At 45.7% G+C, this 25,602-nt stretch overlaps 1 protein-coding gene across 1 annotated transcript in view; it reads right to left on the bottom strand.

Moving 5' to 3' along the window:
* LOC138301334 (uncharacterized) overlaps positions 1-5,577 on the bottom strand; it is a 96,436-nt gene extending 90,859 nt beyond the window's left edge. Inside the window, exon 1 of the mRNA XM_069241701.1 lies at positions 5,496-5,577. The gene's annotated coding sequence lies outside the window, so the exon portion shown is untranslated. The remainder of the gene's footprint in view (positions 1-5,495) is intronic.
* Positions 5,578-25,602: the final 20,025 nt, after the last annotated feature.

The raw sequence follows: 25,602 nt of genomic DNA, 5'->3' as shown, positions 1-25,602 counted from the left end.
CAGTCTAGCCTGCTGAACCTGGAACAGCATCACTCAGAAGAATTGGAACACCGTTATCAACACCCACTGATTCAAACACACAGCGACAGCCTTCCCAAAGCCATAAACAATTTCAGTAATAGGACAAACTCCATCACCAACTTCATGCCTTCCCACCAAGTGCAGCAGTACGACAAGATCTAGGCCACAGAACAGTTAGTACTTGGGAAAATCAGACTGATGAAATACTACTGCAAACAACTGAAGAAGAAATGAAAAATTAGCCTGGACATTCTCTCTGAATTCTTCAGCAACAAAATCACCACCATTTACAGCAATTTCAACCTTCTTCTGGTATTCACAGACCTCGCCAAACGCCTACCACTCTTATCCAAAGAACAAATGCTAACCATGTGGCCCATTACAACCCAAAGTAAACCATCACCACTATAAAACCATTTACTTAGGGGCCCCATCTGACACCTGCCCCCACTTCGCCTGCTCTAGAGAACTGCAACACATCAGCGCCATGCTGATACCCATTCTGAACACCTCCACCACTTCTGCAACCTTCCCAGTTGCTTGGAAAAATGCAACTGTCCTCCCATTTCTTAGAATCTCTCCTCAGAACCTTCAATGCTCTTCAACTACAGACTGATCTCCCTGCTACATTCCTGACCAAGGTTTTTAAGAAAAACAGATGCCTCACCGTATACTTTGACATCCACCAACTCCTCAACACCACTTATTCTGGTTTCAGAGCCAACCAGAGCAAGGAAACTGCCAAAGATGACATCCGCATGACTCTGGATGTAGTAGAGACACAGCAGCCCTCATTGTCCTGGACCGCTCCACAGCATCTGACATGGTCTCCCACCTCATCCTCATCGAATGGATACAGGACATCTGAGTTGAAGGACATGTACTCCAATGAATCTGCTCCTTCCTCACTGGAAGGACCCAGTCAGTCTGCTGGCACCATTACACCTCGGACGCCCACAACCTCATCTGCAGATTCCACAAGGATCCTTCCTGAGCCCGACCCTCTTCAACATATAAATGAGCCCTCAAGTCAGCATCATCTGCTCTGATGACATCAATGACCTCTCCTACCCCGATGACATGCAACACAGTTTCTCTCTCGTGGAGAAGAAGCCCAGTACCCTGATCAAGTTCTGTGCCTACACACCTGAAATCACAGACAGAAAAGAACAAAATCCTAACTTCAGGAAGGGCACGTCACCATGTATTCCTACCTAGTGGCACACAGAGCTAGGACCAGAACCCACCCCCCATCACACATGCCAATGTCCGTGGGATCATCAGACAGCAAACTGGGAATGATCACTCAAGTGAATACAGTCACTGCCTCATGCATCCATATCCCGGTGATGCAGAAGATTTTCAAATGGCTTACAATCAGCTTCCGGAAAACCGTCATGCACACGCTTGTCACAGGCAAGCTGGACTACTGGAACACCCTCTATGCTGGGATCAACAAGAACTCACCAAAAGACTGCAGGCCATTTAGAACTTGGTGGCCAAAACCACTCTCAACCTCCCATGACACAATCACATCACACCACATCTGCAGGAGCTCCACTGGCTCCGCATATTCAAAAGACTACAATTCAAACTCCTCTCCCACACTTTCAAGGCACTACATAAAAACAGATCTGGTGTCCGAGCCTCCTACATCGCTCCTACAGCATGGAACGACCTGCCACTACACATAAGAGCTGTCGTTTCACTTCTTTAAGTATGTAAGAGGCTGAAGAGCTTGCTGTCTGAGTTGTCCGCTAGGTCCTAGGTTTGGCTTTACTCGCACCTGCTCAGACCCAGGACAGCCTCCCAGGGTGATAGTGCTCTCTACAAATCTGCATCATATATCATAACATATATGTTGTATGTTTGTACCTCTTAAATCAAAATTAAAAGAAAGAAGGTTTCTGATTTGTAAAATCTGAAGTGGATTCCTGTTCTGTGGAACTGCCCGCCTTGAAGCACTAGAACAGAAAGCGTGCTTTGTTTGACTGTGTTGGAAGTTTGAAGAAGGTTCCTTGCCTTAGGGAGCCATCTGCACTGGGTTCGAAGGGACGTGCTCTAAAGAAGGAAATGGTGACTGTGGGAGTTATGCTTTGCTTACAACACCTATGCTGGCGCGCAAATGCATCACACAATACGTACCTAACACAATCCACGTCAGAATATCAATGGCTGCAGGGTATATAATGCATTAATAGAATACGTCAATGGATGGAAATAAACTGAGTGGGAAGAGGCAGGATGAAGAGAGAAGTGTAGAGAAACACTAAAGAAAACAGTATCAAAAAAAGAAAAAAGTGCCTTGTTACTTAATTATGTATTACTCATAAATCAATAATGCTGCTTCGAAGCACCTCGGGGAACCTGAGACCGGGCGTGAGACTGAATGAGGAAAGGGACAGATGGGAGAAACGTTTTAGTGCCACGAAAGGGAGCACGGCGTTATTTCATAGTATGTGTTTCTGAAGCGCTTCGACTGGGTATGGGGAATGAGGCGCCCAGTTCTTGATAGTCAGTCTATGCTGGTATAGCCTGAGAAGGTCATTTGCTATCTAAAGAAACTGGCACACTATGATATAGTGGCTTACTTAGTTGGTCATACATAAAGTGGATTTTAAGATAGCTTAGAGGGTTTATTCCTCAGTATGAAACGTCTATTTTTGTCCAGTTTCAGGATATAACAAGCGGAAACAACTTGGTTAGCGCACTCCTTGGGAATACTTGTATGAAATATTTGTTAACAGGTTTGACTGATTGTGAAATAGCTCCGAGGTTTATCACGCCTGCAGCAAAGCACTGCCTTTACCGTCTGCGCCACCCATTTCTAGTCTACGTGAGGTAGCTCAGTGAGTAAAAACTTTGTTGCAGAGATCCTTGTGCGAACTGAAGGTGGCAAGTTACAGTCCTGAGAGCTAGGCACTTTCTGCAAAAAGGTGCATGCGACCTGCAAGGCATGAGTTTTTAGCCAATTCTTCAGAAAATAAGACTGATAGATGAGCGTTGGGTAGCAATAAACGCTCATTATAAAGTGGCAAGACAAGTTTGTTACCCTGGACTGGCTCACCTCCTTCCTATCCGAAAGAACTCAGAGAGTTTGCCTCCCTCCTTTCCGGTCTACAGCCACCAAGATCATCAATGGGGTCCCCCAAGGATCCTCCCTCAGCCCCACCCTCTTCAACATCTACATGGCTCCTCTCACCAACATCCTCTGCCCACACGACATCACCATCATTTCATACGCTGACGACACCCAGCTCATCATCTCCCTCACTAGGAACCCAGCCACTGCCAAGATTAACCTGCACGCCGGACTCCTCGACATCGCCAGCTGGATGTCAGCAAGCCACCTCAAATTGAACTCAGACAAAACAGAGATCATCATCTTCGGCCCCAACAAGGCAACATGGAACGACTCTTGGTGACCCACCACCCTCGGACCACCCCCAACACCAACCACCACGCACGCAACTTTCGCATCATACTGGACTCGTCTCTCTCCATGACCCAGCAAATCAACGCCATATCATCCTCCTGCTTCAACACCCTTCGCATGCTACGCAAGACTTTCAAATGGATTCCCTTTAGAAACAAGAACAGTCACCCATGCCCTCGTAAGCAGCAGACTGGACTACGGCAACGCCCTCTATACAGAGACCACAGCCAAGCTTCAAATAAAACTCCAGCAAATCCAGAACGCAGCCACACGTCTCAACCTCCCTCGCCACGAACACATATCCACCGACCTCAGATCCCTACACTGGCTGCCCCGCAACAAAAGGATCATTTCTAAAATCCTTGTCCACGCTCACAAAGCCCTCCATGACACTGGACCGGCCTACCTCAATAAACGAGTCAACTTCCACTTACCAACTCGACAGCTCCGCTCTGCAGACCTCGCCCTCACCACAGTCCCCTTCCAACGCTCCAGCTCCGGCAGCAGATCCTTCTCCCACCTCGCCACCAAGACCTGGAACTCCCTCCCCACCAACCTACGCAAGACCCAGGACCCCCTAACCTTCAGAAAGCACCTAAAAACATGGCTTTTCGAGTAGTAACCGGACCCCCCAGTGCCTTGAGACCCTACCGGGTGAGAAGTGCGCTTAAGAAATTATTTGATTGATTGATTGATTACCCTTGAACATATTTTAATGAACATTGTTATCACATGCCGTCTATTTCCCTAAAAGGTTTCTGAATAAACAAATGCAAATTTTAGAATCATTTCACAGGTGGCTCGAAAATGAAAAGCAAATTTTGCCCGAAAAACAATATTTCTTAGAGCCATCTCAGAAGAATGTATCCAGAAAGAAACTAGTGGCCAATCTATTTCTATAGGTGTCGGCAGCGTGGAAGCCGGCGTTGAGTGCTGGGCATGGGAGGGGGCACTGGGGCATCAGACCAGTGTGATAAAAGGATGAACCGGCTCCTGGCCATGAACTGACAGTGGACACACGGGTGGTCAGTGCAAAGTCAATCAAGTCATGTGCCACACACACGGGAATGGGGGGTTACCGAGCTTCCTGGGTGAGACGCATAGACCTACAGGTCACACTATCGATCACTAGCGACAGGAAAAATCTACAGGGTCGGCCAGGGACATAGAATTGGCCCGGGCACCAGTGCTTAATTTGTGCTTGGTGTTTCCGGTGCGGGGCATGGCACTTATTTTGAGGTATGGCGCTTTTCTTCTGCTTCAGCATTTACTTGGAGCAAAAGACACATATGGGAAAGACGGAGGAAAAGAAAAAAAGAAAAAGCGGCAGAAAGGGAGAAAACAGAAAGATGCAAGAGTAAGCTGAAGGGGCAGGGAGGGGCTGTAAATGGATTAAAGAGGCCCAAGATGGCTTCAAGATTACGCTGCCTCAGTATTCCGTGTTCGCACATTTAATTGCACCAGCTGCGTGTTTAAGAGGAGAGTTTTGGGCACCGGCACGTTTTTATTTACAAATTGAAAGTGCCATCGAATCAGAGAGCTGAAAGGTGGCCCGCGTCTGCAACCTGGAGCTGCTTTGAGCTTACGAAGACGCGCATTATTTAATGCGTTTTTATATAGCGCGGACTTTACCCGAAGGTGTCAGAGCGCTTCAAGGTGTTACATTACAGCGCATTACAGGTGTTTTGCACGGTACGGGAGGTTGGTACATGTCTGCTTGCTGCAACGCATTTTTGTGACCTTATAAATGTAAATTCAATAGTAAAAACCTGCCCACCAGACACAGAAAAGGCGCACAAACAGCTAAACCCGGTCCACACCTCTGAGGCCAGCACGTCTGGCAGTGCCAGGATTGCCTTGTGCCAGTCCGACCCTGGGAATAAAAGGCGGTGAGGGAGGGAGACCGGAGGGCTTTGAGGAAGAAAGTGTTAGGCTTAACACCAGCCGGGTGATGGGCACATGCCCAAGGCTCGCAGGAGGGAGAGTGTGAGACAGGCGGGTACAGAACCACAGCATCCTGGCCCTGGCACGGACGTACCTTCAAGGAGAGAGTCTCACTGGCAGTCTGCGCTGCGTCCTCCGGCTCCCTGTGGGACGTGAATGTCACCCGAGCCGCCCGCTCTGTGCTGCTTGGCACCGCTGGGCGCGGGCGACGCTATTTATACGGGGAGGAGGGGAGAGGGCAGGGCCGGAGTCATTGGGCTCTATCCACGCGCGCAAACAACTTATTCCAAGCGGGCGTCACAGGTTTCCAGGGAGTCTCGCGCCGCCCGCGACAAGCGAAAGAACGGGAACCCGAACCCCCCAAATAAGGATAGCTGAGAATGGACTGTGCATCAGCCACGAGTGACACCCCAGTCATGTTAAAGTTTTTGGGGACCTGGTCAAGAAGTATCTTGAGGTCCTCTGTAAAGCACACAATAGTTCCAGTGCCTTACCCCGGACCCCAGCGGTCCTTAAGATAAGACGGGGTAGAGAGACAGGGTCCGAGGCAGACCGGGAGAGCACGGACGTCATTCAGGGGTCCCCAGGGGTCGCAGCTACGACCCCTGGCTTCAGTGCTCAATTTAAGCCGATGGGTTTGACACTTATTTTTGAGCGTCAACACTTATTGTTCTGCCTCAAGTATTTACTGAGAGAAAAAGACGCTTGGGAACGACGGAGGAAGAGAGAAACGAAAAAGCGCCACAAAGGGAGAAATCAGAAAGCAGCAGGAGTGACCTGAAGGGGCAGGGAGTGGCTGTAAATGGATTGAGGAGGCCCGAGATGGCTTCAGGATTACGCTGCCTCAGTATTCCGTTCTCGCACATTTAAATACAGCAGTCGGTGTTTCAGAGGAGGGCTTTGGGTACTGGCACGTTTTTATTTACAAATGAAACATTGCCTGGCTTGTCCCTTACGACCCCTGGCCTCAGAGGTGGCAAATTCAGCTCGTTTTTGAGGACCGCAGTTGGGGCTCCACTCTATTTGTTGTCTGTCAATTTTTTACTACACCAAATATTTTTCACTATTAGTACCATATTAATGGAGTACACACTCAGCTCGAAAATGCCCTTCCATGGCAGCTGAGGTAAGTGAAACATGCTTTTAAATGTATGTTGTGTCCCTGCTTGCAGGGGAGAGTGTGTTTATGTGAAAGAGTGTATGCAAGTGTGAATTTGTGAATATGTGTAAGCATGTGTGTGTGAGTGAAAGTGGAGGTCAAAGGGTGTGTGATGTCACTTCCGCTACCCCTGGCATTTCGGTGTATTGAGATCCGTGCGGGAGAGAGGTTTCGATGGAGAACTAGATTTGACGGAGGTCAAAGAGAGAAAGTTCAGTTTCCCAGGCGGTCCCTTTCACAGGTGGGGGGGCCTGGGGAATTGCCCACTTTGCCCATCCATAGAATGTCTCTGCTGACCCCTGCTGGCTTGGAAACTGTGAATTTCCACAATAGGTCGGGTTCTCGGTCCCGTAGTTCTTGACCGTCCTGCGCACAGTGGCTCTGTTCCACCGCCAGGGTGGATGCCCGCACATAGGCAGGGAAGCCCCAGTCGGAATCCAGGGTGTGGGGGCTACCAGCACCTAAAGCATGGGCTCTGTACTTATGCGCCAGGGTTGGACCAAATTATGTGACAGGGTTGACTAAATTCTGCGGCAAGAAGGGGCAAATTATGCTGTATGAAGTGCCATCCTTTCTGATAGTGTACTTCAATATTTTATCATTTTGATACTTTAACACTGGGAAAAGGTTTACTTCTTTCTAACAACTTCAGTTCCCAAATACAGCACTAAGAGACTTTAGAGGTGATCAGTCAAGCTTTGGAAAGGGCCTTCCACTGAGAGCAACATGTGTCAGTGAATTTTTAGAAAATTTGTATTATCCTCGACCTGTTCGGCCAGAGGGCAGGTGACCAGTGGTTTTAGGACACAGCGCTGTTTCAATGTGAGGATAAAGTTATTTTCTTTTATATTTTTATCCTTTTTCACTCATTATAAAGGGAAACAATGAAAGGGCTTAGTTTGAGTCTTTGGTTGACTGGGGGTGGGGGAAGGTCCCCGGGAGGGGTTAGGGGGGTCCCCTAGCACCCATTTTTGGGACCAGCCCTGATTTTTTTCTCATAAGACATTTAGCAAGAGAGGGAAACACAAACAGGGGAAAGAGGTAGGAAGAGAATGATGGAAACAACTCTAACAAGGGAGAAAACAGGAACCTTCAAAAGTGAGGCAAAGGGACAGGGAGTATCTGGGAGTGGATTAAAAAGGCATGAGGTGGATTCTCGGATATGCTGCCTTGGTTTTCAGTGTGGCAGCATTTAATAGCATCCCCGATGGCTTCTGAGCAGAGCTTTGAGCACCAGTACTCATTCTTTTACAAATTAAGCACTGGGCCTCTGAAGGAGGTAAAGTGGCATCTGATGGTCTGATGGGAGAGCCTACTCCTAGCGGTGGGTGATGGGCCCACCTACTCAGGCCATCAGAATTTTCCAATTCTTTCAAATTTCTTCCTATTTAATTTTTTTACATGCATAATGGAGTGCTACTAAGATTGTATAGGATAGTGAGGAGATGACGAATGGCACTGGGGTACATTTCAGGCCAAGATGGGGTAGCATCATGCTTTTAAAGTATCCATGGCAGGTTGATTGGCCCTTTTCCTCCAACGCTTTCACTTTAATCCGAACTCTCACTTGAGATCATTTATTTACCAGAGTTTAAACCAGACCCAGATCTATAAGATGTCTGTCTTTTACTCCCAGAAGTGCTGCAAGAAACAGTGAACAATCTTAAGGGCAAGAAGGGCCCTTTAGAGCAAGTATTCCTGGGAGTAACCAGGACTGGTCATCTCCTCTTAAGGATTACACCCAGGTGGTATCAAGGGCTGTCTGGTCCAATCATTAGGTGACTCATATTCATTTGATATAGACCGAAGAGCCCATCTCCCATCAGAAAAAATGTAAATAAACACAGGGACCCGTGTAATGGAGGGCAAAATTCACATTCCATTTCCATGAAAGCAGCTAAAGCAAAGGAGAAAACACCTCAATTCTTTCCTGTACTTAAGGTTAGAATATATCACCTGAAGCCCTGTTAATGAGAATCCGGGTTCAATGTGTGAGCGCTCATTGTCTGTTAAATCATAGTCAGCGGCATCAGGATTTCCTGCTATAGGTTGTGGTGAGACAGACCCACCATCTCTGGGTCTTCCTGCTTGTAAGCCCTCTCAGCATTGATTGACAGGTCAGCAGAAAGACCCCATTGGCTCATTCGCACTTCATGGCCCATCCTATACAGGCTTACGTAGTACCGAAGCGCCTCTGGCTCCACCTAAGGTCCTCTCAGGTGATCATGGTGCCTTGAGTAGAACGTCTACTGCGCTCACTCACGGGCACACGTTTTTGAACAGGGATTTAAGGTTTGGACACCACTATAGTAATACATTACTGAATGTGCATTTATTGGTATAATTTCTCTAAATAACAAGTTATTGGGCCTAGTTTATTTTCATTAAAATGTGGCAAATAAATATAGTGTAGAGTATAATTTGCTATTTATTACATGTGTTTAATGTGAGGAGGGACAATTTCTCAATAGAGATGTAGCCTTCGAAGGGGCGATGATTTACTTCTTCATATCTGGATTATGCAATTAGTTACATTTGTGCAGTAATGTATAGCCAGATTGAAGAGGTTTTATGACTTAAAGAGAACTATTAAATCTGCCCGAATCTTTCTTTTTTTGGTTGCTTCAGCAGACTCAGGCAGCCATCAGAAGGCCGTCTTCAGTTTTCCTGGATCTGGATAGAACTTGCTGGGGTTGGAGGAAGGTGGACACATGTTCCTGTTCCGAGACTGCCCGGGACGCTTCCCTTGCACTAACGAGGGTACTCAGCCATGGTGTTGGCCAGTCTTCTGCTGACTCCCACCATACAACTGCTAAAGGGATCCATGGATGTAGAAATCCTTCATGGGCTCAGGAGAATGGTTGAAACCACATGGTGCATAGATACCCGCTACAGTAACATCAGACCTAAACATGAAGAATATCCCTATCCAAGAAGTGCTCAAGCGCTCCCAGAGCTCCTTGGAAGGCGGCAGATAAATGCAGACATTGGGTTTATTTTGACTGATCAGTGAGAGGAGGGCTAATATAGGGTGCACATTGGTAACTCTGGACCCATGGGTCCTCACTTTATTCCCAGCCTCCCACCTGATCACAGTGTGTGATCCTGGGGGAATCGATTCATCATTTCTTTCTTCAGTGTTCAATTCTCAGTCCCGCCATAAATAATGAATCCTTACAAAAAAGCAGGAACTGATATTATGCGCTATACAAACAACTAGAATTCTATAGTAAGTTTTATCACAAGACATGGTCCCTTCATACTATACATGATCTTTTCTCACTGTCCATTGTACACAGAGCATAGTCCTTAATCCTGTACCCCCACAGGGAATGATATAACCGAAAGAACCAGTGTAAAAGGCTCGGTTTAGGCCACGGCGTCCTCTTTTCTTGCTGCTAATTGATGTGTTGTCTTCATGTGGTACTGAAAACGAGTTGCTGGTTGTGTTGCTTGGTGATTCAGCTTTTGTTGTATGTAAGAAGCGAAAGTCTTTCTGAGGAGTTGTTTGTGTTGTTTTATGAACGCAAGCACACACCCATTCCTCTGCGCTGTTGGTTTTATGCCTTTGTTAGTGTATTCATTTCCTATGGGAGCTCTCCTTCCGCAGCTCGGGGAGAAGCTCACTCCTCAATGACTTCCCTGTAGGACACTCATTCAATGGAGGTGTCCTGCAGGCTTTACAGATGGCAGCTGATTCTTTCCCTCGGCTTCAGGCACTGACCATCAAGGACCAGTGCGAGGTTGCGCTTTACAGACAGGAAGATTTACAAACATTGTGCGCTGGGATAGCGTCACATAAGTGACACAAACCAGCACAGAATTTTTTTTTCCTAATTTACTTTCCAGTGCAAAACTTGTTTTCCACTGGAATGTACCCTAAAATTAGCGCAAAGCAGCGCAAAGCACTGCTTGATTCTCCAGTTTCAAGCTTATTTACAAAGTCTATGTCTGCCACTTTTAGGGGTGTCACCTCTGATATTCAGTGGCCACTGCTATTGAGGCCACGGGGACAAGAAAGTGGCGAAGAGAAAGCACCTGGTCATGCATGCTGATTATAATTTTGGTAGCGGTTAGTAGTAGGAAGGGATACCTTTAATCACCATATTAAAAGTGACAGTTGTCCCGCCCCGGAAATGACGTCATATCCGGTGGCTGGGACTTCCGGTGTCCCAGAAAGCCCTCCCCGGAAGTGACGTGCATGGGGGTGTCACGTGGTTTGTGAACACGTGTTGTTGGCTGGTAGAGCCACCCTTTTTTTTTTTTTTTTTTTTTTTGAAATGTTGCATATAAGGAGCTGGTTAGAACCGGCTGTCAAACCGCAAACCAGGGCTGAATCAGTTTGCCAAGGCGCTATGAAGAGATACAATCCGATCGCCAGAAAAGCCGTCTCCTCAGGGGCCCTGAACACTATTGGTAGATATTACCGGACCCTCGCCCCGCGTACGATGGATGAGAATGCACAACAGGGTGTCCCAGACACCCGGGATACCGATGTTACAGGTTTTCAAGAGGAACTTTGCCATCGGCTTGAAAAGCTTGACCTCAAGGATGTGTCGCCCTTGATATCCCCTATTAAGGGGGCCGGCAGTGACAGCGATGTCTCGAAAGATGGATTAAGCGGGGCATCTAACGTCGTAGACATTGAAGTTGAAGAATGTGTACCACCCCCGAATTCGCCCATCTATGAAGACATGGGCTTCCAGGAGGACCCCGAGGCAGAGGCCTTTATTTTACAACCATCAGGTGTGAGTTCAGGCGCTGTTTCTGCCCCAATGGACCTCTGCGACTCCCAAGATTTCAGAGGAGCCTCTGAGTGTGAAGCGAATGCTGAGGTTAGTAAAGACATTTTTTATTTTATTTTTTTATGCCTGTATACTCTAATGTCATACTTTTAACTAATAATGTGTCTTGTGCTTTCTGTTTGAACCCTAGAACATAACAGAAGAAAGAGAGCCTCTAGAAGGGTCAGCTCCAAAGGTTAACACCGTAAATATTTTCTGCTTATGCTGTTCCAGACAGTCTGAAAGTATTACAAGCCAGAACAAAGAGCCTCGTAAGAAATGTGTTTGCACCTACACTAGCCACGATCTTGAAAAGGAAGCTCCGGGCGTACCCTGTGACACCATATGGCCGGTTAAAGGCTTTGCAGCTGCCGTTGTGAACGCTTGTGTTAAAAGGGATTATTATGACCTTTGCTACGGGCATAAAATTAATGACCCTCAACAGGAGGCTCACGAATGTCTATACGATGCATACACTGCAAGAACAATTCGTCACGTTTGCAACCGGATAGACACTTATCGGGTATATAAGCTGTTAAGGGTTGTGTATGGGCTGTCTGCTGTGAAGAAAAGTGTCCACTGTGACATGATGAAGGTCTTGGCTGCGGCTGTCCTTGAGATCCGATACGCTGCAGAGCCATGCTCAAAACTCGACCGCATGCACGGGATGTGTCCCCCCTTTGACAAACGTATGGTAGAACGGGTTATAGAAAGACGAATGTGTGACATTTATTATAAAAACAGAAGAATGTTGTCTTTAGCCCCTCGAAAACTGTTTTAAATAAATAAATAAAGAAATAAATAAAAAATAAATTAAAAAAAAAAAAAAAAAAAAAAGTAGACCATAAATATGTTACTTAACGCTCCATACTTACTCACTTTTAGGAGGGGATTCCGGGTATCGAGGTGCAAGATGTCTATGAGTTACAACCGGGCTACATCTGTATCGGGAGATTGATTTTTGTGCTGGTTAAAGAAAGAATAGCTGAAATACAGCCTGTGACTCTGCGATGTCTGAACATTTCGGAACCTTCTGCCTTGTTGCAATGTAACTGCCATGAGTGTATCGCCAAGTGGTGTATCAATGGCCGGCTAAACGCATCTGTTAAATGCTGGGCCTTGGACAAAGACCACAAGCGCAAGTTAAGACTTTCACCTGAGACGGGGGTGCATGAGGCTTTGGAGAACATGACTGTAGATTATCTCACAAATAAAGGTTCTGCATTGTCCTATCTAGAACTGTATGAACTGTTGAATTATATCAGTATCCTGAGCGTTCAGAGTTATAGACGTGGGGAACGGGAAGTCATGTCTAGAGCTATTGAGAGTATAGCTATAAAAATATCAATGTTTGTGTCGCTTAGGGTTTGTAAAGGAACATGCTCTGAGTAACATGTGTAGTGGATGTTGTACTATGTATACGTTTGTAAAAAAGGCCACATTGGATCCGGGTTTTGACATTTATAAGCTATGTAGCACAAAATGTCAAATACACGCTGGTTGTATACCCCAGCCGCACATGTATGTTTTTTATGTTTAATAAAATGACCTTACACAAAACAGGTGTCTTTCATTTCGGGGTGTTGATGTGAGACAGCATGACGGATGCTGATTTAAGGAAGCTTTATTACGATAAACAGGGGGTTGGAAGTTTCGGAGGCTCCGAAGCTCTATTTAGAAGGGCTCGAGCTGAAAATGAATCTGTAAAACGTGCCAGTGTGAAGACTTGGTTAGCTGGGGAAGAGGCTTATTCGCTACACAAACCTGTCAGGAGACGCTTTAAGAGGCGGTCCACAGTTGTTAACGCACAGCTCGATTATCAGTGGCAGGCCGACATAATTAGTCTTCAAGATCTGGCACAACATAACGATGGTGCCATGTATATATTAACCGTCATAGACGTCTTGTCCAAATACGCATATGCAGAGGCGTTAAACGATAAAAGTGGTACCAGCGTTACAGCTGCTTTTAAAGACATCTTCGCTAGCGGGCGCGTGCCCCAGAAACTACAAACAGACGCCGGAAAGGAATTTTTAAACAAACATTTCCAAAAATTATTAGACCAGAACGCTGTTCAACATTTTGTAACGCACACCGAGGTAAAGGCCGCTGTTGTAGAGCGTTTTAACCGTACTTTAAAGTCGAAGATGTGGCGATACTTCACCGCCAACAACACCTACAGATACGTGGATGTTCTAAAGGCTTTTATAGATGTTTATAACGCCACCTACCATCGGACAATCAAAATGGCCCCTGTTAAGGTTACAAGGGATAATTCGTTAACGGTGTGGAGAACGGTGTACGGTGGGCGTCTCACACAGAAGGTCAAGAAACCGGATTTAAAAGAAGGGGCTCATGTCAGGGTTTCAAAGTTGAAGGGTGTCTTCACCAAAGGCTACCAGCAAACATTCAGCGATGAGATATTCATAGTGGAAAGTGTGCAGTTTAAAGAAGGGGTATATATTTACAGGTTAAAGGACTACGCTGGGGAAGAGGTATCGGGTGTCTTTTACACAGAAGAGTTACAAGAGGTGCCCTACGACCCGAACAGGGTGTACAGGGTTGAAAAGGTTCTGAAAAGAAAAGGGAGCGGAGCCCGGCGACAGGCGTTGGTCAAATGGCGCGGGTGGCCCGAGAAATTTAACAGTTGGGTTCTGGACAGCTCGTTGCACGGTGTGTGAGGTATAGCTGTAAACGCTATGATGGAGAACTCCCCTTTTTATATCACGCTGCCATCCAACGCTTCGAAGGACATGTTCCCAGACAATCAGATTTCGAGTTATACAGTGAAACTTGCAAAGCCAGTGGATTTGAAAGGCCCGTGGGAGGTGGCACTAACGGAAATACAGTACCCTAGAACTTGGAATACCTTTACAAAGGCCGATGTTAAATTTCATATAAAGCGACCTCAGGATGCACTGACCTATAACTTGTCTTTCCCGCACGGCTATTACCCTACCGTCGCAACGGTGGTCGATGCCATCAACAAGTCTATAGCCAGCACTGAAGCGTATGCGAATATATATCTGGTATTGGATCACGTTAGAAGAAAGGTGGTTCTTAAAGCCCCAGAGTTCAGTACAGTGTTTAAATGTAGTGGTAAATTACAAAGGGTTTTAGGGACCGTACAGCATCACCAAAGGCAGATGGATCCAGACCCTACATGCCCCGATATTAACGGCGGTTTTTATACACTCTACGTTTATAGCGACATTGTAGAGCCGCAGAGGGTCGGGGATAGTTATTCCCCTTTGTTGAGGTGGGTCCCGGTGCAGGGTGAAAATAACGCAATGGTTAATATACAACATCACAAACTCGACTATGTTGCAATTTCTAAAAACCATTTTGACACTATAACCATCATGGTGTACAACGATCAGTCGGAGCCGGTCGCCTTTAAATACGGGAAAGTTATTGTTAAGCTTCATTTAAGGCCACGGCGCGAAGGTGACTATTAGACAGCTGCAATGGTCACCATGAAAACCTACGGGGATCCCTCGATGTACAGGGACTATTATAGAGTTCAGGCCGGGTATGGCGGTCCCCAACCCTACTTTCAAGGGGCTCCGGTTATGTATGGGGCGGTATTGGGGGGTTTCTTCCGGAGCATGTTTAGACGTGCCATGCCCTTTTTGAGAAGAGGGTTCGAAATTGCAAAACCTCATGTTAAAGCGGCAGCTACAAACATAGCCCAGGACGTTGTGGGCAGTGTAACGTCTGCGGTAGCAGAGCGCATGAATAGACACCCCCAAGAAGGAGCGGGGTTGCTGTATAAAGCGCATGGTTTTGTTAAAAGGAAGCGAAGGGCATCGCTGCGTAGGGGGCCGCCAAGGCCCTATAAGAAGCGCCGGACTACTTCAAAAGGCCCTCACAAAAGAAGAGTCATAAGACGGAAGAGATCAACCAAGAAGAAGAGAACTCGTTCTAGTGCGAATATTTTTTAAAACATCGACCATGGCCTTCGTACACTGTGCATCGGGTGAATGCGCCAAATCTGAGTTAGATCTGTTTTCTCTCAAACCCACACAGACAAGCATTGAAAACAGTTTTTTCATGGAAGTGTCGCCGATGGCTGCTCTGACACCACTTGCACCGATAGAGTTTTATGTGTCGGGGTCCACGGATATGTACCTTGATCTCAACAACACTCTCCTGCACCTCGTCTGTAAAATAACCAAAGCGAACGGTGACAACATCGAGGATGATGCTAGAGTGGCCCCTATAGCCTATCCCATCGCAACAATGTTTAATCAAGTGGACATTAACCTAGGCGATCGCCTCGTCACACAGAGTGATAACATGTATGCCTACAGGGCCTACATAGAGAGTATTCTAAATTATAGTCGTGATGCGCTGGACACACATCTTTCAGCAGGGCTCTTCTACCGAGATACCGAAGCGCATTTGGAGAACACAGCTTTGGACGGAGACAACGAGGGTTTTAAAAAAAGAGCCAGCTTCGTCGCCGGCAGTAGGCAGTTTGACCTCCTGGGGCGCGTACATTCAGACCTTTTCTTCCAAGACAAACTGTTAGTCAACGGTATTGATCTTAAGATCAAACTCAATCGTAACAAGGACTCTTTCTGTCTCATCAGCGGTGATGCAGAGCAGTATAAACTGGTTATATTGTCAGCGAGCCTGTTTGTAAAGAGAGTGAAAGTGTCCCCAAGTGTCAGACTGGCCCATGCTGAAGCTTTACAATTATCGAACGCCAAGTATGCCATTGAAAGAGTTGCTCTGAAGATATTCAGCATCCCCGCCGGAACCCGATTAACGCAGCAGCAGAATCTATTTCTGGGGCAGTTACCGAAACTCATCATCATAGGGTTTGTGGACAACACTGCTTTTAGTGGCGCCTACAACTCAAACCCTTTCAACTTCAAACACTATGATATCAACTATGCCGCTCTGGTTCACGAGGGTGCTGTGATCCCCGCAAAACCTTTCACGCCAAATTTTGGAACATCAAATTTTGTCCGGGAATATCTAGGACTGGTCTCGATAACGGGGAAACAGCTGCGGGACTCAGGAGTAGTTGTTTCAAGGGAAGGGTATGCTGCAGGCTACACGCTGTTTGCGTTCGACCTGACGCCGGACATGGAAGATGGCGACCATTACAACCTGATCAAAAACGGAAATCTAAAAGCGGAAATACGTTTTACACAGGCACTGGCGGCCAATGTGAACATGGTTGTGTTCTCTGTATTCGACAGTGTTATTCAGATCAACCACGCCCGTCAGCTTATGTTTGACTACCATTGAAAAAGTGTAAAATAAAAATTAAAAATCTTTTTTTTTTTTTTTTTTTTTAAATATATAAAATGGACACTACTGAGATACGTGACTTCTTAAGTAGACATAAATATGCTAAGAAATACTTTCTAGGGGTATACCCTAGCGATGGACTACCTGAAAAGATAGGTCCGGAAAGGCCACGTACCCTCGTCTTTAACACCGATCCCCATTACAAGGGTGGGGCACATTGGGCGGCACTGTTTCTGGATGTGGACAAGGTTATAGTGTTTGATAGTTTAGCTGAATTCCCTAAGCATAGTATTTATACAAAGCCGATATTCAAATATGTAAAAAAAGCATCACCCACTGTTGTGTATAATAAACTACGGGTACAGGATCCTATGGCCATCACATGTGGGGAACATTGTATATACTTTATTAGTAAAATGTCTGAAGGTATAACGTTTAGAAATTTTTTAAATCTATACTCAGATGATTTAGTAAACAACGATGATGTTGTTATGAAATATGTGAATGAAAACTACAGGACAATGTCACACGTTGTTAAAACAGACTCGGGTCTCTGTCAAAAGTGTAAGGTCTTGTAAAGCTGTTATTTGTACTTGTGAGTGTCTAAAATAAAAAACATCTTAAACAAGCTTTCATCCTAGGCATTTTTTTTTTTAATCCGTACTGTGTACATTTTCAAACCATTCATAAATAAAAAGATGGCATACTCCGGCTGAAAATTTAAAAGTGTTTATTACAAGCATGTTTCAACACGAACATTTACATGGTTAAACATATAAAATGAAGCACATTTTTTCGAACCGTAAAAACTTTTAACAAAAAAACTGTACATGTGTGCAAAATTAGATCGGTAGCCATGTGTTCATTTTGAATAGTCTCTTTTTAGGCCCCATAGGAAGATCAGCACGGTCCCGAGCGGGTGTTAGTTGTGGAAAGAAAGGCGATGTCGATATAGCGGGGCTCCTTGTAAAAATAGCGGGGGCCGGGTCTTTTAAACTTTCAAGCTTACGGCGATTCTCGGCATTTCCGATGATCGTGGAGGGAACGTTGAGTTCCGCAGCTGCATTTAGGAACTGTTCCCAGCCTCTAGGAGCTTCTCGTGTTGTTAGGGTTTTACCGTGTGTGAGACCCCGGACCAGATCATACATATGGGAACCAGCAACCGGCTGCCCTTTGTAAACGAATTCACCCCGGGCGTTCCAAGTGGTCAAATCTTTAGTAGTACTCATTTTACTGAGTAACATTTGCGCAGCCCCTCTATATTTCTGACTGATATTTTTTAAAAGGTCTAAGACAAAGGCATCAGTTGTGGGTGTGGGACCTATGTCATGAGCCTGCGTAGAGGGTCCAGGCGGCTGTTCAGCATCTGGGGTGTACAGCGTCAGTTTGGTTTTTTCAGAGGTGAGTTGCTTGTAGTATTGTAGAAAGTTTTGAAGGGCTCCTGAGTAAAGCCCTGCCTTGTCGTGGGGTTTTAAATCAGTCCGGTTCAAAATGGCTTTGATTTCCGCATCGAGACGATGTGTTTCGTTTTTGCGTATGTCCCAGACGTCCGTGTTAGAAGGGGACAGATGTTCCACCTGTTGCCGGGGCACGAGGTACATTTTGTGGGCGTGCTCCATCAGGATCGCGACAGTAGCCCTGTGATTAGGGGTATAGCTATACCTAACAACGACCCTATAAAGCCTCCTGACTGTTTGAACAGTTTTCTTTTGGAAAGGAGTGAAGCCCTCTTATTGCTGACCTTCTTAATAATGTGGCGTTTCTTCTTCAGAACCCGGAACTGGCGCGTTGATATAGGGACATTACCTTTTAGGGTGTTTAGGGCTATTTCTGAAATGGCGGCCACTAAATCATCCGTGGCAGCGCAGAGGATGGCTTTTCTTCTCGCGGGGCTGGCCATGATCAACATTTTTAGAAGTCCTAAATTACGTCGTAACCGTGCAGACATTGTGGGGACCTTATATTACAAGGTTTAGAGTGTAAATGTTATAAGCAGCTTTTTACTTGTTCTTTTTATAGTTTTTGGACACTGTTTTAGGCGTGTAGGCGACTGGGAAGTCCGGGGGTATTATGCCGGATGAGATGTTGTGGTGGCGATGACGAAGCGGGTCGTGTTTATTGAAACAGATCCGTGCGAGCGTGAAAAAAAAATAACTGTATACCTGGACCCATTTCAAAACATTACTCTGGCTTCAATGTGCATGTCTATTTATAAACACATGTTTTTAAGGTCTGAAACTATCGCCTTAATACCACCTGACCTCTATAACGGCAAGCAGAAACGTTACTCCACACCTTCTATTCAGTGGCTCATGTACGTCTCTGCGAATGAGAGCATCTTCATTCAGCACGCTTTGCAGGGCGGCGAATACCGTCTAGGCCGCTACTATCTAGACGGGTATGCATTAATTAACGGTGTTCCAACGGCCTTTGAGTTCAACGGGTGTTTTTACCATGGTTGCCCTCAGTGTTACAAACCCCATGAATTTAATAGACTGCAGGGCACCACGTTTGAACATCTGTACCGCCGGACTCTGGCAAAGGCGCAGTATATTGAGAGTTGTGGGTTTGTTCTGAGAACTCTCTGGGAACATGATTGGGTAACTGAGCTATCGAAAGATGGCGCACTGAGCACTTTTATTAAGAGCCAGCAGCTACCTTCACCGCTGGAGCCCCGTGACGCCTTATTCGGCGGCCGTACAAACGCCATTCAATTGTACCGTGTAGCTGGCCCTGGTGAGAAAATACATTACTACGACTTCACTAGTCTGTATCCATTTGTGAACAAGGTGAAGTTGTACCCTGTGGGCCACCCTACAATTGTATACAGGAACTTTAAACCTCTCAAAGAGTACTTTGGAATCATTAAGTGTCAGATTCACCCTCCGCGGAAACTTTACTTTCCGGTGCTCCCTTATAGAGTCGACGGTAAGCTAATGTTCCCCCTATGCCGTACCTGCGCTGAAAGTAAACAGCTTAGCGAATGTCGGCATAGTGATGAGCAGAGGCTGCTGGAAGGGACGTGGTGTACCATTGAGGTGCAGACGGCCCTAGAGAAAGGGTATCGGCTTGGTAAAATCCTGGAAGTCTGGCACTTTCCAAATACAACAACACAGCTCTTTTCTGAGTACATAAACTTGTTTCTTAGAGACAAGCAGGAGGCCTCGGGGTATCCAGTATGGTGTGTCGATGAGCCCTCAAAGAAAAAGTATATCGCTGATTACAAAGCTCGCGAGGGTATTAAACTGAGACCTGCGTTCATTAAGGTTAACCCCGCCCGCCGGCAGTTAGCTAAGCTCTGTCTCAACTCCTTGTGGGGAAAGTTCGCACAGCGGACCAATTTGTCAAACACATCCATCGTCACAGATCCGGATGAGCTTTTTAAGTACATATTCACACCTGTTTATGACGTATCCAGTTGTGAATTTATTGACGACGAGACGGCCGTTCTATGCTGGAAATACGCCAAAGAGTACCCCACAACGTGTAACAATATAAACATCTTTATAGCATGCTTCACAACCGCTCACGCCAGGTTAGAGCTTTACAGGTTGTTGGACCAGCTTCAGGAACGGTGTTTGTACCATGACACTGACTCTGTTATCTTTGTGAGTAAAGAGGGTGATGAAGATCCTCCGCTGGGTGATTATCTAGGGGATTTGACCAGCGAGCTCGAAAAGGGGGAGTATATACAGGAATTTACCTCATCAGGCCCTAAGACGTACAGTTATAAGACCTCAAGCAACAAGGTTTGCATGAAAGTCAAAGGTATCACTTTAAACGTCAACAATACGATTAAAATAAACTTTGACAGTCTGAAGGGCCTGGTGCACGAATACTCTGCATCGAGCGATCACAAAAATAGCAAAGCCATTGTTGTAAACCATCCGAGCATAGTCAGGTCCAAGAAAAAATGGGAAATTACAACACAGCCTATGTTTAAAACCTTAAGAGTAGTGTTTGACAAACGGGTCCTCACAACGGACTACAAAACACTGCCTTACGGTTACTAAAAGCCATTAGAGGTTTGAACATCGCCCAGATATGGACACCAGACTGCAGCACCCATTCTCCTGCGTTTTAGCGGGGCCCTCCAATAGCGGTAAAAGTTTTTTTATAAAGAAACTGTTAGAAAACGCTCCCGGTGTTTTATCTCAGACCCCTAACAACATCGTGTGGCTTTATTCATGCTGGCAGGATCTTTACACTGAGCTCACCCTAAAATTTCCCCACATTCGATTTATAGAGGGTATCCCCGATAATCTCAACGACGATGACTTGCTACCAAAACACCTTGTAAACATGGTCGTGGTGGATGACCTCATGCGTGAAGGAGGGGACCACCCCGAGCTTGAGCGGGCTTTTACGCAATATTCACACCACCGCAATCTGAGCATATGCTATATAGTGCAGAACCTGTTTTACAAGGGCAAGAGCAGCCGGTCCATAACTCTCAACGCCTCATACCTGGTCTTATTTAAAAACCCTAGAGACAAACTTCAAATCTCAATTATAGCTAAACAAATGTACCCCGGCAACACCCAGTTTTTCATGGATGCCTTTAACGATGCTACAGCAAAACCCCACGGCTACTTACTGGTGGATTTGAAACCCAACACTTTTGAAGACTACAGACTACGATCCGGCATAATACCCCCGGACTTCCCAGTCGCCTACACGCCTAAAACAGTGTCCAAAAACTATAAAAAGAACAAGTAAAAAGCTGCTTATAACATTTACACTCTAAACCTTGTAATATAAGGTCCCCACAATGTCTGCGCGGTTACGACGTAATTTAGGACTTCTAAAAATGTTGATCACGGCCAGCCCCGCGAGAAGAAAAGCCATCCTCTGCGCTGCCACGGATGATTTAGTGGCCGCCATTTCAGAAATAGCCCTAAACACCCTAAAAGGTAATGTCCCTATATCAACGCGCCAGTTCCGGGTTCTGAAGAAGAAACGCCACATTATTAAGAAGCTCAGCAATAAGAGGGCTTCACTCCTTTCCAAAAGAAAACTGTTCAAACAGTCAGGAGGCTTTATAGGGTCGTTGTTAGGTATAGCTATACCCCTAATCACAGGGCTACTGTCGCGATCCTGATGGAGCACGCCCACAAAATGTACCTCGTGCCCCGGCAACAGGTGGAACATCTGTCCCCTTCTAACACGGACGTCTGGGACATACGCAAAAACGAAACACATCGTCTCGATGCGGAAATCAAAGCCATTTTGAACCGGACTGATTTAAAACCCCACGACAAGGCAGGGCTTTACTCAGGAGCCCTTCAAAACTTTCTACAATACTACAAGCAACTCACCTCTGAAAAAACCAAACTGACGCTGTACACCCCAGATGCTGAACAGCCGCCTGGACCCTCTACGCAGGCTCATGACATAGGTCCCACACCCACAACTGATGCCTTTGTCTTAGACCTTTTAAAAAATATCAGTCAGAAATATAGAGGGGCTGCGCAAATGTTACTCAGTAAAATGAGTACTACTAAAGATTTGACCACTTGGAACGCCCGGGGTGAATTCGTTTACAAAGGGCAGCCGGTTGCTGGTTCCCATATGTATGATCTGGTCCGGGGTCTCACACACGGTAAAACCCTAACAACACGAGAAGCTCCTAGAGGCTGGGAACAGTTCCTAAATGCAGCTGCGGAACTCAACATTCCCTCCACGATCATCGGAAATGCCGAGAATCGCCGTAAGCTTGAAAGTTTAAAAGACCCGGCCCCCGCTATTTTTACAAGGAGCCCCGCTATATCGACATCGCCTTTCTTTCCACAACTAACACCCGCTCGGGACCGTGCTGATCTTCCTATGGGGCCTAAAAAGAGACTATTCAAAATGAACACATGGCTACCGATCTAATTTTGCACACATGTACAGTTTTTTTGTTAAAAGTTTTTACGGTTCGAAAAACTGTGCTTCATTTTATATGTTTAACCATGTAAATGTTCGTGTTGAAACATGCTTGTAATAAACACTTTTAAATTTTCAGCCGGAGTATGCCATCTTTTTATTTATGAATGGTTTGAAAATGTACACAGTACGGATTAAAAAAAAAAATGCCTAGGATGAAAGCTTGTTTAAGATGTTTTTTATTTTAGACACTCACAAGTACAAATAACAGCTTTACAAGACCTTACACTTTTGACAGAGACCCGAGTCTGTTTTAACAACGTGTGACATTGTCCTGTAGTTTTCATTCACATATTTCATAACAACATCATCGTTGTTTACTAAATCATCTGAGTATAGATTTAAAAAATTTCTAAACGTTATACCTTCAGACATTTTACTAATAAAGTATATACAATGTTCCCCACATGTGATGGCCATAGGATCATGTACCCGTAGTTTATTATACACAACAGTGGGTGATGCTTTTTTTACATATTTGAATATCGGCTTTGTATAAATACTATGCTTAGGGAATTCAGCTAAACTATCAAACACTATAACCTTGTCCACATCCAGAAACAGTGCCGCCCAATGTGCCCCACCCTTGTAATGGGGATCGGTGTTAAAGACGAGGGTACGTGGCCTTTCCGGACCTATCTTTTCAGGTAGTCCATCGCTAGGGTATACCCCTAGAAAGTATTTCTTAGCATATTTATGTCTACTTAAGAAGTCACGTATCTCAGTAGTGTCCATTTTATATATTTTTTTAAAAAATAAAAAAATAAAATTTAATTTTTATTTTACACTTTTTCAATGGTAGTCAAACATAAGCTGACGGGCGTGGTTGATCTGAATAACACTGTCGAATACAGAGAACACAACCATGTTCACATTGGCCGCCAGTGCCTGTGTAAAACGTATTTCCGCTTTTAGATTTCCGTTTTTGATCAGGTTGTAATGGTCGCCATCTTCCATGTCCGGCGTCAGGTCGAACGCAAACAGCGTGTAGCCTGCAGCATACCCTTCCCTTGAAACAACTACTCCTGAGTCCCGCAGCTGTTTCCCCTTTATCGAGACCAGTCCTAGATATTCCCGGACAAAATTTGATGTTCCAAAATTTGGCGTGAAAGGTTTTGCGGGGATCACAGCACCCTCGTGAACCAGAGCGGCATAGTTGATATCATAGTGTTTGAAGTTGAAAGGGTTTGAGTTGTAGGCGCCACTAAAAGCAGTGTTGTCCACAAACCCTATGATGATGAGTTTCGGTAACTGCCCCAGAAATAGATTCTGCTGCTGCGTTAATCGGGTTCCGGCGGGGATGCTGAATATCTTCAGAGCAACTCTTTCAATGGCATACTTGGCGTTCGATAATTGTAAAGCTTCAGCATGGGCCAGTCTGACACTTGGGGACACTTTCACTCTCTTTACAAACAGGCTCGCTGACAATATAACCAGTTTATACTGCTCTGCATCACCGCTGATGAGACAGAAAGAGTCCTTGTTACGATTGAGTTTGATCTTAAGATCAATACCGTTGACTAACAGTTTGTCTTGGAAGAAAAGGTCTGAATGTACGCGCCCCAGGAGGTCAAACTGCCTACTGCCGGCAACGAAGCTGGCTCTTTTTTTAAAACCCTCGTTGTCTCCGTCCAAAGCTGTGTTCTCCAAATGCGCTTCGGTATCTCGGTAGAAGAGCCCTGCTGAAAGATGTGTGTCCAGCGCATCACGACTATAATTTACAATACTCTCTATGTAGGCCCTGTAGGCATACATGTTATCACTCTGTGTGACGAGGCGATCGCCTAGGTTAATGTCCACTTGATTAAACATTGTTGCGATGGGATAGGCTATAGGGGCCACTCTAGCATCATCCTCGATGTTGTCACCGTTCGCTTTGGTTATTTTACAGACGAGGTGCAGGAGAGTGTTGTTGAGATCAAGGTACATATCCGTGGACCCCGACACATAAAACTCTATCGGTGCAAGGGGTGTCAGAGCAGCCATCGGCGACACTTCCATGAAAAAACTGTTTTCAATGCTTGTCTGTGTGGGTTTGAGAGAAAACAGATCTAACTCAGATTTGGCGCATTCACCCGATGCACAGTGTACGAAGGCCATGGTCGATGTTTTAAAAAATATTCGCACTAGAACGAGTTCTCTTCTTCTTGGTTGATCTCTTCCGTCTTATGACTCTTCTTTTGTGAGGGCTTTTTGAAGTAGTCCGGCGCTTCTTATAGGGCCTTGGCGGCCCCCTACGCAGCGATGCCCTTCGCTTCCTTTTAACAAAACCATGCGCTTTATACAGCAACCCCGCTCCTTCTTGGGGGTGTCTATTCATGCGCTCTGCTACCGCAGACGTTACACTGCCCACAACGTCCTGGGCTATGTTTGTAGCTGCCGCTTTAACATGAGGTTTTGCAATTTCGAACCCTCTTCTCAAAAAGGGCATGGCACGTCTAAACATGCTCCGGAAGAAACCCCCCAATCCCGCCCCATACATAACCGGAGCCCCTTGAAAGTAGGGTTGGGGACCGCCATACCCGGCCTGAACTCTATAATAGTCCCTGTACATCGAGGGATCCCCGTAGGTTTTCATGGTGACCATTGCAGCTGTCTAATAGTCACCTTCGCGCCGTGGCCTTAAATGAAGCTTAACAATAACTTTCCCGTATTTAAAGGCGACCGGCTCCGACTGATCGTTGTACACCATGATGGTTATAGTGTCAAAATGGTTTTTAGAAATTGCAACATAGTCGAGTTTGTGATGTTGTATATTAACCATTGCGTTATTTTCACCCTGCACCGGGACCCACCTCAACAAAGGGGAATAACTATCCCCGACCCTCTGCGGCTCTACAATGTCGCTATAAACGTAGAGTGTATAAAAACCGCCGTTAATATCGGGGCATGTAGGGTCTGGATCCATCTGCCTTTGGTGATGCTGTACGGTCCCTAAAACCCTTTGTAATTTACCACTACATTTAAACACTGTACTGAACTCTGGGGCTTTAAGAACCACCTTTCTTCTAACGTGATCCAATACCAGATATATATTCGCATACGCTTCAGTGCTGGCTATAGAC

This window comes from Pleurodeles waltl, chromosome 6 (genome assembly GCF_031143425.1).
Source record: "Pleurodeles waltl isolate 20211129_DDA chromosome 6, aPleWal1.hap1.20221129, whole genome shotgun sequence".
Lineage (NCBI taxonomy): Eukaryota > Metazoa > Chordata > Amphibia > Caudata > Salamandridae > Pleurodeles > Pleurodeles waltl.
Note: the sequence above shows the minus strand (reverse complement) of the source record. Positions and strands in the feature narration are given on the sequence as shown.